This window comes from Protopterus annectens, chromosome 7.part0 (genome assembly GCF_019279795.1).
Source record: "Protopterus annectens isolate FY-2018-M chromosome 7.part0, PAN1.0, whole genome shotgun sequence".
Lineage (NCBI taxonomy): Eukaryota > Metazoa > Chordata > Ceratodontiformes > Protopteridae > Protopterus > Protopterus annectens.
In genome coordinates this window covers 541,813,806-541,834,268 of record NC_056739.1, presented here as the reverse complement: position 1 = coordinate 541,834,268, position 20,463 = coordinate 541,813,806, and positions in this window count along the sequence as shown.

Sequence of the window (20,463 nt, the reverse complement as noted above, 5' to 3'; positions counted from 1 at the left end):
AGGAATGTTTTTCTCTTGAAAGGGCTCCCAGGCTGCATGAGTACATTTTCAGGTGAGGGGATAGCCACAAGTAATGGCTGTTAGTCACACATGCAAGTAGCATGATTAACGGTCGAGGGAGCCCTTTCCATACCTCACCCCTGGCCAGACTGTGCAGTATGTCCAGGTTTTGCCTTATATCTAGTGGTCCATTATAACTTTGATCAATAATCTGTTAAATATGTATGCAATAGTTTATGGCTTTATGTACTATGTATGAACATAAATGTAAATGTTATTATAAGGTTAGTGCCTAATAAAATGCGAGTACTTTCTAAAATTGCAATAATCAGTTTCCTAATCCTCTTAAATTTCTGTTGTTGGCAAACCACTGAGAGTCAAAGGTGCCACATAATGACATGCATTTGACTTCAGACAGTATATCTTCTGAAAGCACATATTAGAACATATATTGTTATACTTGCAATCTTTTAAGCTTAATACAAACAATAATTAGAATCTTATTTTGTCCCTTTGCCCCCCAATTGTTTAAGATTTCGTCCAGAATTGTGGTGCTAACAGGTTTGAGGTATGGCAGTACAGGACGACATACTTGTTAAGGGGATAGGCCACAGATTAGGCATACCAAATTTTGATATATCTTCCTATCCCTAGTGTGAAGCAGCTATATAAAAAAAGACAGATGAAGTAATTGTATTATTTTTACAGGGCATTGATCTGTACTTGGACGAAAATTTTCAGGTGTCATGATCTTTTAGATGGAATGCACTCTGGCTGTGTGTGAGGGGACAGAGTTTGGGTGTAATATTTTGGGCATTAAGGAATATTAAAGGTTTCAACCCAAGAGTAAGAGGGCAGTTAAACAGGAATATATATATTTTTTGTGGTTATTAATTACATTTGCTTATTTGACAGATGGCTGCATCAAGTTACAGTAGAGATAGGTGGCCATTGTCTTGCAGACTGAAGAATTATTTTGAGAATTGCCAACTGGTGAGTTGGTGGTGGAGGAGTCTTACATGTCCAGGAGGAAGAGGAGAGGGTGGATGGTGAAGATTACATTGGTGGTCTGTGGGAAGTGGGCACAGCAGTGGACAGATGGTGTTATAGCGGAGGTTCCGGCTACAGGAACTGCACTCAGTGCAGTCACAGGGTTGAGAGGTAATGTGGATTGGTCAAACTTGGGGGGTAGCCTGCAGGTAGGCAAAGATGAGGAGCCCTTTAGCAGCTCAGGGGAGGTCGAGCATTGCAGAGGAATGTGAGAGGTTTAGTGCAGAGGGGCAACTTCATGGGGCTACATTTATTGGGGTAGGCAGCTTAATATTTCTAATCAGGAGTACAGGACGACATACTTGTTAAGGGGATAGGCCACAGATTAGGCATACCAAATTTTGATATATCTTCCTATCCCTAGTGTGAAGCAGCTATATAAAAAAAGACAGATGAAGTAATTGTATTATTTTTACAGGGCATTGATCTGTACTTGGACGAAAATTTTCAGGTGTCATGATCTTTTAGATGGAATGCACTCTGGCTGTGTGTGAGGGGACAGAGTTTGGGTGTAATATTTTGGGCATTAAGGAATATTAAAGGTTTCAACCCAAGAGTAAGAGGGCAGTTAAACAGGAATATATATATTTTTGTGGTTATTAATTACATTTGCTTATTTGACAGATGGCTGCATCAAGTTACAGTAGAGATAGGTGGCCATTGTCTTGCAGACTGAAGAATTATTTTGAGAATTGCCAACTGGTGAGTTGGTGGTGGAGGAGTCTTACATGTCCAGGAGGAAGAGGAGAGGGTGGATGGTGAAGATTACATTGGTGGTCTGTGGGAAGTGGGCACAGCAGTGGACAGATGGTGTTATAGCGGAGGTTCCGGCTACAGGAACTGCACTCAGTGCAGTCACAGGGTTGAGAGGTAATGTGGATTGGTCAAACTTGGGGGGTAGCCTGCAGGTAGGCAAGGATGAGGAGCCCTTTAGCAGCTCAGGGGAGGTCGAGCATTGCAGAGGAATGTGAGAGGTTTAGTGCAGAGGGGCAACTTCATGGGGCTACATTTATTGGGGTAGGCAGCTTAATATTTCTAATCAGGAGTCTAGGGTCATCCGTAGGGGAGGTGGAGTCCCAGCACAAGAGATGGGTTCAGACTTTGGGATCTGACCGGAGGACTGGTTAGCTACATAGACCTTAAATCAAGGGAAAGGGGGATCTTTATGACCCCTCACATACTGGTGTCAGTTAAAGAAAAGATCTGGAAAGGGGAGTACATTGTTGTTTTTGAGTTAATTGACTCTAAGGGAGTGCAGCGTTTGATGGAAGTGAAACAGCTAACAGCTAATAGCAAGTATCGTCTTGAAGCTGCACTGGGGAGGAGGAGAGTAAGCAAGATGTTGGTTAGAACATGGGACAACAGGGTGCTGGCTTTCATGTACTACATGGCGATTTGGTTGGGAAAAGATAACTCCCTGGTGTTACCACTTCTGGCTTATTTTCTCACAATCTGTGAGGCACAATGTTTGCGGGCAGGGAATGCCTGTTTGTGGTATGATCAGCACATTTGTAAGTGAAAGGTGGTCAATCAATCACTGTGCTAGGAAGTTGTGCACCCTGACATCTGGTTAGCCACCATGAAGGATAGCTTCGGGGCTTTTAGCAGAGGGGTTAAGTTAGGAGGGGAAGGGGCAGGAGTGTGCTGGGCAATTAATGCCGGGTGTTGCTTGTGTGTGCCATGCAGGTTTTTGCATTCTTGTTCAAAGTGTGCGGAAGTGCATTCCACAATGCAGTGTGACTGCTGGGAAGGCAATTTGGATAATCCAGGCCCACCTTCAACAGAGATGGGAGAATTACCTTCTTTGTTTCAAGTATTTCAAAGTTTGTGAGGTTGGGGGAGTTTTCATGGGCAGAATGGGGACAGTGCATTTTTCGGGGCAGATGGGCAGCTCAGGGGATGCATTCTCCCATTAATGTACAGATATTGCAGCACATGCTCAAGCAATTTCCTGGTAAAGCAGTTGCAGAAGAATTAATTGAAGGATTTTATGGAGGATTTTCTGTTAAATCAAGGATGAGAGGGGATGGTTCAGTCTGTAAGAATTTGCATTGAATGCAGGGGAGAGAGAAGATTTTAGAAGGTCTGGCGGAGAAGGAACATCTGGTGGGTAGGTTATTGGGTTCATTCAACTGTCCCCTCTTTGATAACTTTAAGTTCTCATCATTATGTTTAGTTTTGGTTGAGTCACCATTTGTCCTATCCCAAAGGGAATTCCAGTAATGATTTTCTTTCTGTGGAAGACAAAAACATGAGTTACGCATCCTTTGATGATGTGATGTGTGTCATTCAGGAATTTGCAGATCTATGATTGGTGAAGGTGGACGATGAATCTGCATTTCAATTACTACCAGTGCAGGAGGAAGTGTGATCGTTGTTAGGTATGGTGGTTGGAAGCAAGTTTTGGCAAGGCTATGCCGATGGGGTGTTCTGTGGCCTGTGCCACTTTTGAGAAGTTCAGTATGGCACTCCATTGAATTTGGCAGCAATGGGTGGGCACTCAGAAGGAGGTACATTATTTAGACATTTTCTTATAATAGGTGAAGGGTTTGAAGGAGTGTTGGAGGATATGCGAGAGTTTTTTGGGATGTGTGAAAAACTGAGTGTCCCATAGGCTACACAGAAGTTAGAGAGCCCTGTCAAGGCACTGTGTTTCTTGGGTTTGCTAGTGGATGTGGGATGTGGATTGTTTTGGGTGCCAGTTGAGAAGTTAACACTTTTGACAGAAAAGATAAAGTATGTGAGGTTCAAGGAGAAGGTGCGGATTAGGGCTAATGAATTTTGCATGTCAGGCAGTTCATCTGTATTGTACTTTTTGTAGGTTCATGGCCTTTTTGTTAAAAGGGGCGAGAAGTAATCATTACTAGGGTAAGATTAGTAAGCTTATGCATGCTAATTTAACACTGTGGTTTCCTTTTCAGAGCAGTTTAACAATGTTTCCTTTTGGCAGATGGATTGGGTTTGTCAAGAGGAATTGCAATTGTTTACAGATGTAGTGGGGTTTATTGGGATGTGGGCATGTTTGGTGGTGAATGGTTTGCGGCCCAGTGGTTGACAGATTGGACAAATAAGTGGAACAAGGATGTAGCCTTTTTAGAGTTAATACTAATTAGAGTAGCATCTATGGTATGGCAGAAATGATTGCAGGGAAAGAGGATTATTTTTCATTCAGACAATATTGCAGTGGTGCGTGTTTTACAGTCTAAGACAGTGAAGTCTGAATTGCTTCTGTTAGTGTTACGAAAGTTGGTTTTGCAGAGTTTGGTGATTAATTTTTCTTTTACAGGTGTGCATGTGGCAGGTATTAGGAACAGGATTGCTGACAGTTTGTCTTGCTTTCAGTTTCCAGGTTCTGGCAGTTAACTCCAGAGGCAGTGGGCAAGCCAGTGGTGTTGCCAGATGATGTTTGGCAGATTGGTCTGAAGTAACCAGGTGGCTGGTTAAGCAGTCTTTGGTAGCCTCTTCAAGAAAGGTATATGGTAGGGCATTACATGATTTTGATAAATTTGTTTTGCAGCTGCCAGAGGAAAAGGGAATTTGGTCAGAAGAATTGTTATTGCAATACTTGGCTTGGGCTTGGGTGCAGGATAAGGCAGTTAATTTGGTTAAGGTGGACCTAGCTATGATCAGTATATTTGCATGGGTGGCAGGGCTGAATGAATTTACCAAGTCCTGGATGGTGGCTCATATGTTGAAAGGGTGGAGTACAGTGGCTGGTGTGAAGATGAACAGGTGATGGCCGTTGACAAGACAGGTTTTGAAAGTTTTCCTTTCAAGGTTTAGCTTTCGTGTATGGTGACTCTGGGGATTATACTATGTGGGTGATGTTGTCCTTATGGATGTATCATGGAGTGTTTAAGTGTTAGAGTTGTTAGGGTCACTAATTTGGCATGCTGTTGCAGTATTTTCTGAGTCAGTGCACATTTGGTTGAATCAGTTGGCAAAGAGTATGCAAACAGTTATGAGAAAGGACAAGAATGATTGGTTGTATCCAGTGAGTTGGGCTAGAAGATTGCTGCAGACTCATATGGGGAGTCCTCAAGACTTAGCTTTTCAGTTGCGAGGGGAAAGTTGATAATGGGTAATCAGTTTGTATATGTGATGTGGAGGACTTTTCAGTGCATTGGCTTTCTGGGAGAGGGGTTTTCCACATATTCCTTTCACATGGGAAGGGCCTCAGACTTAGCTAGGAAGGCAGATCAGGTGACGTTATTAAGAGTGTGGGTCGTTGGTCTTCAAATGCCTTTTTGTTATATATTAGGTAATTGGCCAAAGTGGTTGGCTTGGTATTAATTTTTTCCCTCTCTTTAAAAAAGGAGATTGTCATTCTGGAACATTCTTATATTCATAGGGTGGTGAAGCAGGCTGTAGTTAGGTTGGGTAGCAATGAATTGGGTTTGCATCGCTTCTGGTGGAGAGTCATATGGATTTGCATCACTTTGCATGGAGAGTCATATGGCATGGTATCAGAGGCCTCAGAAGGAATCAGCTCATGGATGAGTTTGCATTTATACAGTCATAGATGGGGCTTCCTTGAGTATTGATGGTGCATTTGACAGGTAATGATTTGAGAATAATTCCAAAGTGGCATTTGCTATATAGGATAAGAGAAGATTTGGGTACTTTGAAGTGGTTATCCAGATATGTGTATTATGTGGTCTGAAATAGTATCATATTTAGTTTGGAGGAATACTGGTAGTTTTATGGCTTTACAGTGGCCTTGTCGGTTTGTTAATTTTAGGTTGGTGAGGCGACTGGTTACTTTGGGTATTCATATGATAGAGCACAGGGACTTTGATGACAGGGACCTAGTTTGGTTTAGAGAGGATGGAGTGCACTTGAATAAGTTTGGACTGGATCTGTTTAATGTACACTTAGGTTTGTTTTTAGGGTTTGGTGAAGGTTCTGCAGTAGGGAGGGGAAACAGCCTGTGTCAGGCTGCTGGTGGCAAAGAGGGGCAGGCTTGTACCTCTTCTGCTCCCCCTCTGGTCTTGGGTATTTGATGTAAGGAAATTTGAGGATGAAAGTGAGTGGTGGGATGCAAGCGAGTGGTGTTGAGGATGCTGCTTATTTGGGTAGGGTGTGTGGGGGTTATGCTGCCCTGATGAATGGTTACATGGATGGTCATGTTGTAATTAATAAATGAAAATGTCATTCAATAAAGTCATATTTAAGGAAGTTTAATATAGGTTGTCAGATGCCATTTGGTGTGGTGTGTTTTATTGAGGGGGTCCGGGACAAATGAGGTTTGAGAAGAAACCAATTTGTCCAGGGACACCTTCAGTGTTTAAGTGCGGAAATGATAAAAAGGGGGGTTAGGATTAGAGTCTGGGGAAAGAGGGTATGTTATGGCCAGGTTGCAAGTGGAAGGAGGGTAGTTAAAGTTGTGGGCAAAGAAGGGTTAAATTATCAGGAAGAAGAGTGGGAGGAAGTGAGGTAGATGTGGGAACGGGTATTAGAAGATTTTATATGAGTGTAGCTAGGAAAGGATCATATTTAAGCATGAACCTGCTACCCACCTCCCTCCTTTTTTTCCGAGGACATTGAGGATCTGGTTATTATTCTGTGGGTTGGGTGGTTAGGCATAGAAAAGGAGTAGGATTTTCCCTCTTCTGTTCCATCTCTGGTAGCATGTTTGGGCAGGGTGAACAGGGATGTGCAGCCCCGATGAATGGTTACATGGATGGTCATACTGTGATTAATAAATGAAAATGTCATTCAATAAAGTTATGTTTAGGGAAGTTTAATAAAGGTCATCAAATGCCATTTGGTGTGGTGTATTTTATTGAGTGGGACAGGACAAATGGATCTTTGACTGCACTGTCTCTATATCCAATTAGTCCTCACCATCTATCTTAGACTTGTTAATTTTTATTGCTACTGCATTATCTTCACTCAACAATATTTTATAAAACTTGCAAGACCATCCCCAGGATTCAGCAAGCTCTGTATGGTATGCAGGAATAATGCAAGAGCTGCTGCACACAATATGGCCGAGGAGCGATCCAGGAATGAACTCCTGGGACATGCATGAGCACTCCAACACTATTCCTGTATGGACACAGCTCCTGTATGCTAATTACCCCATTTGCAGGTGAAAACCATGCAAATGAGGTGAATTAGCGATCCACGAAGCATGTAGGCATCTGTGCAGGAATAGTGTAACCTGCAGAAATGCATTTGGTTACTAACCAAATACATTTTTGCAAATTACAAAACAGAGGGATGACAGCTCCAATGAAAGCATGTATTCAATGTAGTAGGCATGCCAATGCCCAAATATATGGCCATTGAAATAGTAAATAGTTGCAAAATTATAAAAAATAACTTTTATTTGTTTTTGGCCTATTTCGGCTGTTTAAGCGTAGGGCAGTGGTTCACAAACGGGATCGCCCAAAAATAAAAAAAAGCTGGAAATGAGCTTTTAAACCAAAATCAGCATTCTGCCATAATAGTCAATGGCATGCAGAAGACAATAATACCATTGAATAGTGGTTGGTAAGGGGGAAGGCTGAGAGTCAGTCTTGTAACCATGTATTAGCAGTCAGTTTTATGCAAATGAGAGGACTGATACTGAATCACAGATTTCTCCTCAGTGTTAGCTAGCACCCAACCGTGTAAGTGCAGTAACACCATCGTGCAAGCCTAAGAGATAGCTGACTTCATAAGGGGGTGTGTCATGCATGCTGTAAGCTTATTGGAGCTCTGGGGCCCGTGTTTGCCCTTAGCTAAGCACAGCTAGGGAAGGGGGTGTGTCTGAGGCTGCCTAGCAGTATTTACATTGCCTAAACAGGTGTATGCACCGTGCACCGGGTTTTAAACAAACAAACAAAAAAACCAGGAAATAGTACTCTGTTCACATTTGAGCACTGGGTATGCATGGCGCTCCTCGGGGCTTAAACGGAAAGGCAATGAGAAGGGAAAACAGCAGTAGGAAGGCAATCGAGGAGAACTATCATAGCGGGCAGGTGAAATGTATCAGAATCAGCCAATTATACAGGCAGCAGCCCAGCCCAGCACACTACTATAAACTATGAAACACCTTTCACTCTGTTTTTTCCCACAAACTCTACACCACTGGTGTACACAGATGGGGAAATTTTACCAGATAAAATTAACAAAATGATAGGGGTTGCTGTCACTCTCATACATCAATATGTGGAAGAAGCTGAGGGTGGTGAGGATGAGAATGCTGATGACCAGCCCACATTGAGGAGAAGGAGAAGAGTGTACAGACCCAGGGTAACCTACCAGGGGCTACATGAGCTGGAGATAGTGGAGTGCTATAGGGGGGACAGGGACATCCTACAACAAATTGTTGAGCTATGCCGGCCACGCCTCACACACAGAACCAATAGAGGGGAACCCATCCCAGTGGATACCAAGGTATGTGTAGGCTTAAGAATACTAGCCGCAGGTACCTTCCAAAGGCCAACTGGGGATATCATGGGGATCTCACAGGCAACAGCATCCAGGGTACTCTGCCAGTTCCTGGATGCCATGTCAGCACATGCCAGTGAGCACATATATCTCCTCAACACCCATGAGGTGTTGACCAGCAATATGCATCTCTTCCACCAAATAGCAGAATACCCTGAGGTAGTGGGTGCTATAGACTGCATGCACATACATATCAAAGCACCACCTGGTGAGCGGGGTAGTGTCTCCATAAATCGCAAGGGCTTCTCCTCCATCAACTGCTAGGTCATGTATGATGCCCAGGGCATTATAATGAATGTGTGTGCTGACACCTGGAAGCTATCATGACTCCAACATTTGGCATATGACACAGCTGCACCAGAAATTTGCCAGTGGGGACATCCTATATGGCCACCTAGTGGGGGTTGCTGGTTACACACTGGAGCCATGGCTGATGACACCCATCAGAAATGCACACACACCTGAAACTCAAATCCATAATGATGCACACGCACAAACGAGAATCATAATAGAGCATGTTTTTGGGATGCTCAAGTCATGGTTCTGGTGCCTGAATATGTCTGGTGGGGCCTTGCAGTACTCTCAAGCTAAATGTACCCAAATGTTCATTGTATGTGCCATGCTACACAGTATGATCCTGTGGAAACAGCTGCAGCAGGAACAGCATGGGGCAGGGCCACACAGCCCCCCCACCATTGCCAATGCCAGCACAGGCACAGAGTGACTCGGAGGAGGAACAACCTAAGCCTGCCCATGTAGGCAGAAGGAGGCATGCCCAGTATGCCCAGGCTTTGGGAAAGAGGCAACGGATAGCACATACACTGACACGGTAGGAACCCAGGGAATGACACCTCTCTCTCTGACTTGCACATACAACAAAAGAGATGCCAAACATGACACTACCTGTGGTTTACCATGTATAAGGAGTGTACTATGTGCATCTGACATAGTTAGCCATCCAGCACCATCCTCAATACTGGAAAAGCCACAAGTAACTCACTCTTCCTATCAATTGCTGAATGGAGTAGTATGTTCTGCTAGTCATAGTTATGGTATGGATGTGAGCATGCAAGGGAATCGGGTGGCTGAATGGGATGGCAGCAGATAGTGGACACCTATATGGCCAGCATGGAATCCATAACAAATACTGGTGTTAACAAAGTAGGCAGTACTAGACAAGGTGACAAATTCCACTGCAGTACATGTGGTGGCCCAAATGTGTGTCCATAGGAAATGCACTTCGATGTCAGTGAGGTTCACATACCCAACAACAGCCTCAGCCAGCAGGACAGGTGTAGATGACCATAAATAAAGGCTATGTTAAGGCCTGCAATTAATGACAATGGATTACAGCCCCCCTCCAGACCTACACAGGCAGACTACAACAAGTCATGCAGTTGTATGTTAGTTCTGCAGGATATGAAGTCTGAAACTGAAATGTAGGTCAATAAAACCTGAGATCTGTACTCTACTGATATGCCTCTAGTCTGCATGATAGGTCAGAATACAAAATGAAATGGAAGCCAACGGAGTACCTGAAATACCAGTACAGTCATAGCAAATATTTACAGTTGTCAGGTGTGAACCCCCCCCCCAATCCTAAGTAGAAATGCAATTACATACGAGTGGGGTTAATAACAGTGGAGCACAGATTACCCGAGCTGGCCCAATTTGCAGGGTAGATTGTTGCATGTGTACAATATGCAGAGCTCTGTGTGTTAGGTTGTTGTGTGTTGTACATTGTGTGGAAGTGGTCAGCATGTAGGCATGGAGGGTTGTGTCCTGGTGGCCTATGGCCACTACTGTTGATGACAGGGCCATGTTCTGACAACTGCAGTGCCAACCACAATGCATCCCAGCAAGACCCAATTCAGCAGTCATCCATACTCATTGTTCAGATGCCAATATCTGTCACCATCTGAAAGATGGACATGCCATGAATGTGGGCCCAAGCATACACATAGTACACAGGTGGAAGTACCCTAGACAGAGTACATAAAATGTAACTGTCAATTGCACACACCTTTGGAATTGTACATACAGGTTAGCAGCACATTAGCTGTCTGTGTAGTATGGAATACTGATGTAGTCTGGCCAATCACTGGCAGACCACAAAAGGCAGAGTTATGAAGTAATGAGAGAATGCCTATGTCCCTGAACAAGGCAGTATAAGGGGAATGTCCCAGGTATATCTGTGAGTCAGCTGCAAGAAGCCTCCATATCACACATGCACTCAGCTCACCCCACCATCATCCAAAGGTTTATCACAGGTCATATCCCTACTGTTGGGAATGAGTAGAGCATGATCTCCACTTCTGTATGGGAATACCCACAGAATGCAGCATGCTGAAGAGGTGTCCTATGCAGGTGTGTCCCTACCCTAGCTGTAAGCAGCATTCTGCCAGCATCCAGACCAATGGATTAATGTGGACAGAATCTATTGCCATTAACACCTCCCACACTTACCCTGTCACCCCAGGGGAATCCAGTGGCTTGCAGCCTGGGACTATAGGAGTGACAGAATGCACTGGCCTGCTACGATGGCTTGCATCACTACCAAATGCCTTACAGTCCTCTGTCAAAGGCCTGTGCCTCAACCATACTGCCAATGCATGTTATCTCATGGGGTCCCAAATAACAACATAACACAGTCCACAGAACACAAATGCAAGGCCATGCCGACAAATCCCAGTAGCATGCCTACCATGTCCTACTGCATGAACTGCAGACCAACCCCTAAATAACACTGGGATGAAGGGACAACTGTAGGGATACTTCCCAGATATCACTCGCATAATGTTAGGAAGAGGATAGAATAACAGAGTGTGGGGGGTGTAGAAGTATGGACGCTGTGGAGTGTGTGAAGACTGAAACTCTGATGTGTGCCCATACTACCTCTGCCTGCAAACCCAGTAATGGGTGGCTACAAACCCACTTGTAAACCACAATGTGAAGGGGAACTGACCATATATATGAGCCCTTCCACTGGGTAACCTGGATGAATCTGTATAGCTGACAGGTATGGCCATAGCAGGATATGGCTATTCTGTTATGTCAACAGATGTACAAGCAGGAGACCCTCAGCACAGTACCCAGGTGCTGGATGATTTACACAGATCCATCAGCAAGTTTCTGCAGCTACCCCTCCGGAATCCATGAGTGTGCAAGAATATGTAGGCTGCAGACCACAATACTGACTACAGCTTCATTCATCTTATATTTTCCTGGAAATAACTGTGAGCAAATAACTATATCTGTTGGTAGTTGATGACGTAATACATCTGTGTAAAACAGTACATATGTCTGAATATCTCTGCTAACACCAACCATGTAACACAAGCAGCACAGACAGCAATAGTTACAGTATTCCACTATCTGTTGCCCATTATGACTCCATATTGTCAACCTATCTACAGATATCCTGCAGAAACATGTTGCTAGCTGTAGGTGTAGAACACAAAATCCTGCACTGGAGGATTCATGCACTCAATACAGAAGGTTATACTGGGCAGGCGCCTACACTTAAAGAAATGAAGCCCACGTCTGACAACAAAATACAGAAGGTCATACTGGGCATACTCCAACACTTAGAGAAATGAAGCCCATGTCTGACAACTACAGTGGACTATACATATCTGTCAGTCACATATGTCTGTGCACACACACCACATTGCACACCATTCATGCTTTGCACAAACATTGAATAAGAAAACTCACACATATCCAAGGCCAACAGACTATAATAGGTCAAACATACACACACAGAGATGTGGGGAAGAGAGAGGCAGACAGTGATAAAGAGATTGCCATCATGAGTCCTGTCCCACCCACCACACATCCAATTGGCCAATAACACATGAAGTGCCAATGTCAATCACTGTACACATTTGCTTTTGGTAGCCCTCAGCCCTATAGTGTCTGTGGTGCTTGCGATAACTGTGTAACATGATAGTACAAATCAGTATTCATTTGTATACCCTGTCCTGTCAAATGTAAAGCTGTGTGTGACTGAGTGTTGTGTATGTGTTCCCAGAATAATGGTTTATGGCCCATTCTCACAATTCCCATAGCCCATGTTAGCACTCATGCTGATGTCAGTCACCTTGAAATAACCCTCTGGCCAATTATCAGCCCCATGATCTCTGTGGCGCATGCAATAACCTTGTAATGCTATAGTGTAACATACTAGTTAGGTAGGCATTCTAATCCCAGGCATGACAACTGTGAAACTGTGTGTGTGTGTGTGTGTGTGTGTGTGTGTGTGTGTGTGTGTGTGTGTGTGTGTGTGTGTGTGTGTGTGTGTGTGTGTAGAGATTAATGATTTTGAGGCCATTCACAGTCATTACATGTCCCATTGCCCTACTTTAGCAAGCCTGCTGATATCATTCACCTTGAAATACCCCTTTCAACAAGGGCTAGCCCTCTAAGCTCCTTGTTGCATGCGATAACTGCATAATTCTATAGTACAACATACTAGTCAGATAGGAATTCTAATCTCAGAAATAGAAACTGTGTGTGTGTGTGTGTGTGTGTGATGAATATACCTCCATTGCCCTACTTTAGCAAGCCTGCTGATGTCATTCACCTTAAAATACACCTTTGGATAAGAGCTATCCCTATAAGCTCTGTGGTGTGTGCAATAACTGCGTAATATTGTAGTATAACATACTCGTTAAGTAGAAGATCTAATCCCAGACATGGCAAATGTTTGTGTGTGTGTGTGTGTGTGTGTGTGTGTGTGTGTGTGTGTGTGTGTGTGTGTAGAGACTAATGATTTTGAGGCCATTCATAGTCACTACACCTCCCATTGCCCTACTTTAGCAAGCCTACTGATGTCAGTCACCTTGAAATACCCCTTTGGTGAAGGGCTAGCCCCATAAGCTCTGTGGTGTGTACCATAAATGCGGAACAATGTATTAGCAGTAACTACACATCTATGGGTTTGAATATATTCTGTAGCAAGTGGTTGTGTGTGTACCTCAATGATTTTGGCCCCATTTATAGCCAGTACACATCTCAGAGCCTGACTTTAGCAGTCCTGTAGATATCATCCACCTTACAAGTACCTGCTGCCAAACCTAAACCATGTCAATTCAGTGGTGCATCTGGTAAATGTGAAACATAATGGTCCATAAAGATTGTCAGATAGTGGTTTGAACCTCACCCCTGGCAAATGTAACTGTGTGAATAGGGTAAAATTATTTTTGGGATCTTTCACCCACTACATCACCCATTGCCAGTATTTACAAGGGCTGGTGATGTTCCTCACCTTAGAAGTACCTTGAGACAACATCCATCCACTAAGCTCCATGGAGCATGCAATAAATGCAGTACACTGTAGTAGCAATGCATAGCTAGATAGGGCTTTGAATCTCAGAACTGATAAGTGTGTGTGTATGTGTCTGTCATCAGTATCATGTGTGGAGGTTGCTGTGATTGTGTAATGACAGGATGCATTGTTGGGTGGGTTTTGCTAAATTATTATATTGAGGACCTACTATATGTCACAATGTCCACCTTACAAGGACAACAGATGTCAAACAGCAGAGATGCTGGTGTAGACAATCCATAGCCCTACATGTGACATTATGGATCGGCAAACAATATAGGCACCCCTTGTATTACTCAGAGAACAATCTCCACCCATGTCTCATACACAAACATACTTGGCTAGGCAAAAACCACTATATTGGTAGTTCTCTGCATATTGCCCACGGATAGTACCTACAGTGTGATTGCAGTGGACTACATGCCTGTTGACTACAACACTGCCACTGACATCAGAAAGTACTGTGATGTGTAACATCTCCTGACTGTGTGTTATCCACCAAGTAAAATGACATGGCACCCTGTTCCATCCCTGCAATAGGCAAATAAATGCTTACATTGGTCCTTTTGCTATGTTTCCCAATGGATGCCTGCAACAACTGTAGAGACTGCAAATGTAACCCACAAAGGGAATACCATGCCTTATACACATGCCCTGTATGGACAGACGACACTAACTCCACTGAATACCTGTATCATGCTGTCAATGTAGGTGCAAGCACGACCTCAGTTCCATAGCCAGGTCTCCACAAATGAGGTCAAGAGTGCTACATCAGAAGATAACAATCTGTACACACAACATACCCCAAAGACCTCAAGTACACATCCACATGTCAAAGAACATGCATGTGGGACATGTGCACAACCCAGACACTGTCCATGTTATGGAATATAGTTCACATACATGGGAAGCAGTGCACATCACTGGCTATCCACAATAGTAACCCAGATGAGTGGATAGTGAATACAATACCCACGTGTGGGGACCACTCCAGGGACTACACCCCTGAGCCACATTGGAGACCATTGTCATGTGGCCTGATGCCAAGGTATTCCCTCTGCCTAACCTAGTACAGCTGTCAGGCCTATCCACCTACTACACACTTGTGAAGCAATGAACCAATGCATCTCAGTACTGGCAAATGTGTGTGTCTGTATATATATGTGTGTGTGTGTGTGTGTGTGTGTGTGTGTGTGTGTGTGTGTGTGTGTGTGTGTGTGTGTGTGTGTGTGTGTGTGTGTGTGTGTAGATTAATGATTTTGAATCCATTCATAATCACTATACCTCCCATTGGCCTGCTTTGGCACACCTGCTGATGTCACTCTCCTTGACATATCCCTTTGTCCATATATCAGCCATATAAGCTCTGTGGTGCTTGTGATAACTGTTTAATACTGTAATGTAGCAAACTAGTTAGGAAGGTAGGAAGGGGTACTAATCTTGATCCTGCCAACTCAGATGATGTGTGTGTATGTGTGTGTGTGTGTGGGGGGGGGGGGTCTGTGGCTCCATTAACACTTGCTTTTGTGGACATTCACATGTACTACACTTCCCTTACCCCTCCTTTAGCACTGTTGCTGATGTCATCCACCTTCAAAGATACCTTTAGACAACTCTTCAACATGTAAGCTCCATAGTGTGTGCAAATAACTGCATAACACTGTAAAAGCAATACATAGTCAGGTAGGGGTTTGAAACTCAGTACTGGTAAGTGTGTATTTGTGTGTGTGTCATCAGTATCCTGTGTGGGTGTTGGGATGAGTGTGTACTGACAGGATCCATTGCAGTGTGGGTTTTGCTACATCATAATATTCAGGACCTATATGTCCCATTGTCCACATTACAAGGCCAACAGTTTTCAAACACTGTAGAGGTTGTTGTAGACAATTTTCAGCCATAAATGTGTACAACCATGTACAATTACTATGTGACAATATGGAGTAGTAAACAATATAGGCAACTGTTAAAATACCCAGATAACACCCTCCACTCACGGATCATACACAAACACACTTGACTCTTGCTGTCTTACACTCTTCCATTCTTACTTTGTCTCTCTCTCTCTCTCTCTCTCTCTATCTCTCTCCCTTTCTGGTGAATGTGGAAATGTGCATCTGTTTTGCATAGGCAGCAGCTTGAGTTTTGTAAGGAACTCTCATGATCAGCTGATGGCCTGTGCACAAATTGCAGTCCCCCAATTCACTGTGAGCAGGATTTCATGTAGGTGTTTGACAAACAGCATCACAGAGGGTAGTTGGAAATACCTCTTACAACATACACTGTGGAGACAGGCCAACAAACAGGAGGTGGAAGTTCCAGACATAGGGATGGAATGTAAGTATTGCTGTTCTACATTTGAAGTAATGTAGGTTTAACAGGGTTTGTGTGGATATGGCTGTTCTACATAATTTAGTCTGCCATGATAGTGTTATGTGGTTGAGGAAATACTCACCTGTACGGCTATCTGCAGACTGTCAAGAGTTTGGAGTCTTACATGTGTTGTGTTACTCACATATTTCCTATCTTTAGATTCACAGTAGCTTACTGTGATGATTGCAGTCAGTACATGGTGACATCCATGTGAGTTACTGACTTCATATCCCTCAGAAGAGATATGTCACAACAAACCCTGTTACACCAGGAAATTTCTCAGATTATCAGAACAATATGTCAGTATTGTCACTGTGTTTGTGCCTCTGTCCCCCAAGTCTGTCACCCTTTGTCCATATGTCATGCAGTAAGAGGTACATATGTATGGTACATCATTATTTACTGACAGCATACCTGGTAACAAGCAGTGAGATATCAGAGTGCTAGACATGTTATATATAGTAGGCGTCATATTTGAGGACAAAACCTGGACATTCTGTTGTAGTGTGTACAGTAGTGAGGTCTGTGTACTTATGGTGATTGTTGACAGAGTGTGTATTGTGTATATGTCACTTGGCCTGTGTACAGACTGTGCTAGATGTCATTGTCCTTGGCCCTGTCCTATCTGATGTTGCATGCTGCTCCAGTTAATATACCCTATCAGCGTACATGTTTGTAGGGCCAGAATGACACATGTCCCATACCACAGTCAGGCATCAGACTACACTGTGTATTGGCCCAGTATATGTAGGGTTACTGTGTGAGTGGCTCATATGAGGGTGGTGTTGTTCACACAGTACATATACTGTAATATTACTTAGGCTTACCATATAGTGACTGTGATGTGTTCGGATTGGTTGTGGGTATGCACTTTCACACTGGTGTCTGTTACTCCATGCTGTTACATGCCTGTAGTGCCTGCTATATTTGCAAGTACATGTGTATTCCCCCATAGGAAACTTGAGTCAGTGTTGTGGCAGTCTGCCTGTAGTTTGCACTGTGCTGTCTGACATGCCTAGCAGCTCAGTGTATTTACCTAGTGTGATATTATGTCCAGATATTTGTCAGATGAACTGTTCCCTGGCCACAATAACTGTCACGTATGTTTGAAAAAGCAGTGGGATGGTGTAAAGATATATGTCACTAAGTAGTGTGAAGTATTTGGGCTTGGGACCTCTGCTCCTCCAGTTAATATGTGCTAGGACAGACAGGAGTGCATGAATGCATCAACTGTGTGAGCTTATCTATTCCAGTATTTTTGTGATATCCCCATTTAAATGGCTGTAAACATTCACTTTATCAGGCTTGGTCCAGGCATCTTGCACTAAGGAGTTCAGTGTATACCTCTGCACTGAATAGATTTTGTCACACTATCCATGTTTATTGGTCATATTTCTGCTGTATTCCACAGGATCATTACTGTGATTTGTGTGGTCCTTCACTATGATGATCTTATGATGTCTGTCAGTAACTGATGGCGTACATGTCAGTATCAGAAGTGACTTCCCACACAACATGTCTGTTAACACAACCCCTGTTACTGTAGCAACATTCCACATTTATACCTGCAATACTTACATGAATCCCCTTGCACTAAGAGGTTGTGACTATTGGTGCTGAGGTATGACTACAGTACAATACTATGGTCATATGTTTTATATATATATATAAATATATATATATATATATATATATATATATATATATATATACACACACACACACACACACACACACACACATATATATATATATATATATATATATATATATATATATATATATATATATATATCTATATACATATATATATGGGTCTACTTCTATTCACTGACTCCCATTTCGTCAAACTTTCATTTCACTGAAAGTTCATTACATCGACAAGCATTTTAGGTGGGGGGCTTAGCCCCCCACACCCCTCAATGTGGGGGGCTGTGCCCCCCACACCCCCCTACAATATATTTCAACTCCAGGGTCGCACAACATTGGGGAAGGGGGCAAATGCTTGTCGATGTAATGAACTTTCAGTGAAATGAAAGTTAGACAAAATGGGAGTCAGTGAATAGAAATAGACCCATATATATATATATATATATATATATATATATATATATATATATATATACACACACACACACATATATATATATATATATATATATATATATATACACACACACACACACACACACACACACACACACACACACATATATATATATATATATATATATATATATATATATATATATATATATATATATATATATATATATATACACACACACACACACACATATATATATATATATATATATATATATATATATATATATATATATATATACACACACACACACACACATATATATGTGTGTGTGTGTGTGTGTGTGTGTGTGTGTACATGTATATATATATATATATATATATATATATATATATATATATATATATATATATATATCCATATCCTTATGTGTAGACATGACTGTTGTATATAACTTCCCACTTGTATCACACCATATTTATCTGATATGTGTATATTTAGATGTAACAACATACTTGATTCAACACTAATATCACTAACAAGTACTATACAATTGTAGAAGTCAAAGCAGTTGTTCAATACTATTCAGTATGTGTACTGACAGATATATTGAAAAAAACAACAACCATTCTTCTAGCTGTGATGGCTTAGTGGTTAACTGCTGTGACAATAGTGTACAGGATCCTGGGTTCAGGTCTTGCAAGTGCTATCTATTTTGTTTGTAGGCAGAACAATGGTTGTTGGGTACAGAGTGGGTAAGGCATTTTTGAGCAGCTTTAAGCATGTTTGTGCAGGATTGTCCAACAGTAAGTGCGTCTAACATACTGTTAAACAAATAGATGCTTACACTGTGTAGGCTTCACTTACCAGTGCACAGATCAGCTTAGCATTTACATTTAAGCAGTGGTTACACATGTTAAGCATAGCTTAGCCTTGGCAACCAGTCATTACATTCCAGTCTGATAAAATAGCAGGGTAATGACATCTTTAATAAGTGTATTTAATTCCATGTACATAACATGCTTATATGTGATGTCATTACAGTAGCAAGGGGTGTGAGTATACTGTCTGGAACACCTGAGTATATATGACTAGTACAACAATATTTTCCTTTTGTATGTGTTTCAGATATGGGTAGTATCCCAGGTTATATGAGTCACACTTGCATGTACTGTATCATTACATTACTACTGTTAACAGTGCTTTCCCAAGTAAAAGTAGATTGCAGATTGTAGTACTGGAACAATACACCCCTGCATGCAAAGCTGGACTCTGAATACTGACTATCGTGTTCTTGGTGTGTGAACTGTGTGTTATTAAGTACTTGCTAATGGATATTGATCTGATATGTGGATATTAACTGTAGACTATTATGTGTATAGGACATGTCATTGAGGGCTGCTGTCATGTAGTAATGGCATACCTATCAGTGTCAGACGTCTGTCAAACATTAATCCTAATGCATAACCTGTTGGCTAGCTGATTTCTGTCTGTCCTCTGTACATATTTGCAGATGTCAAGTATCCATCTGGGCTGCTCACAGGCAATCTATGCTTGACTGACACTGACATGTCTGCCCAGCTGTGTTATGAATGCCACAGCTAAGAAATCCCACCCTATATGCACCACATGTCATGGATACCTCAACTAGACTACCACAGTCAACAAAACATGCTTGGGTACAGGTCTCCAACCCAGACACTGTCCATGTTATGTAACATATGTTGTATACATGTCAATTGGAGTACCTCACTGGCCCTATGCAAGAGACAACCAGATGATTGGATGTTGCATTTAACTGTTACCCTGAGGCTCACTCATGTGGCATCAGTTGATAGATGGCCTGCTGACAAATGTCAGGTAGCATGATACCACTGTTCTCACATCCCCTACTCTTCTCATCTTTCCATGGACAATATCCTAGTACACACCTAGGAACACCTGCACCTATGGACCCCAGTACTGAAAAATGTGCATTGCTGAGAATAACAGTGTCTGTGTGCTTGTAAACCTGCAGTTGATAATACCCTTAGGACCTTCTCACACACTGCACCCCCCCATTACCATAGTTAGAAATGGCTGCTGCTGTAATGCACATTAAATGTACCTTGTCACACTCTTCACCCTATGGGCTACCTGGAGTTTGCAGTACCAGCACAGCACTGTTATACAAATGACTAGATAGTCATGGGTTACCTTCTGAGTCCTGGCAAGTGTGTGTATGTGT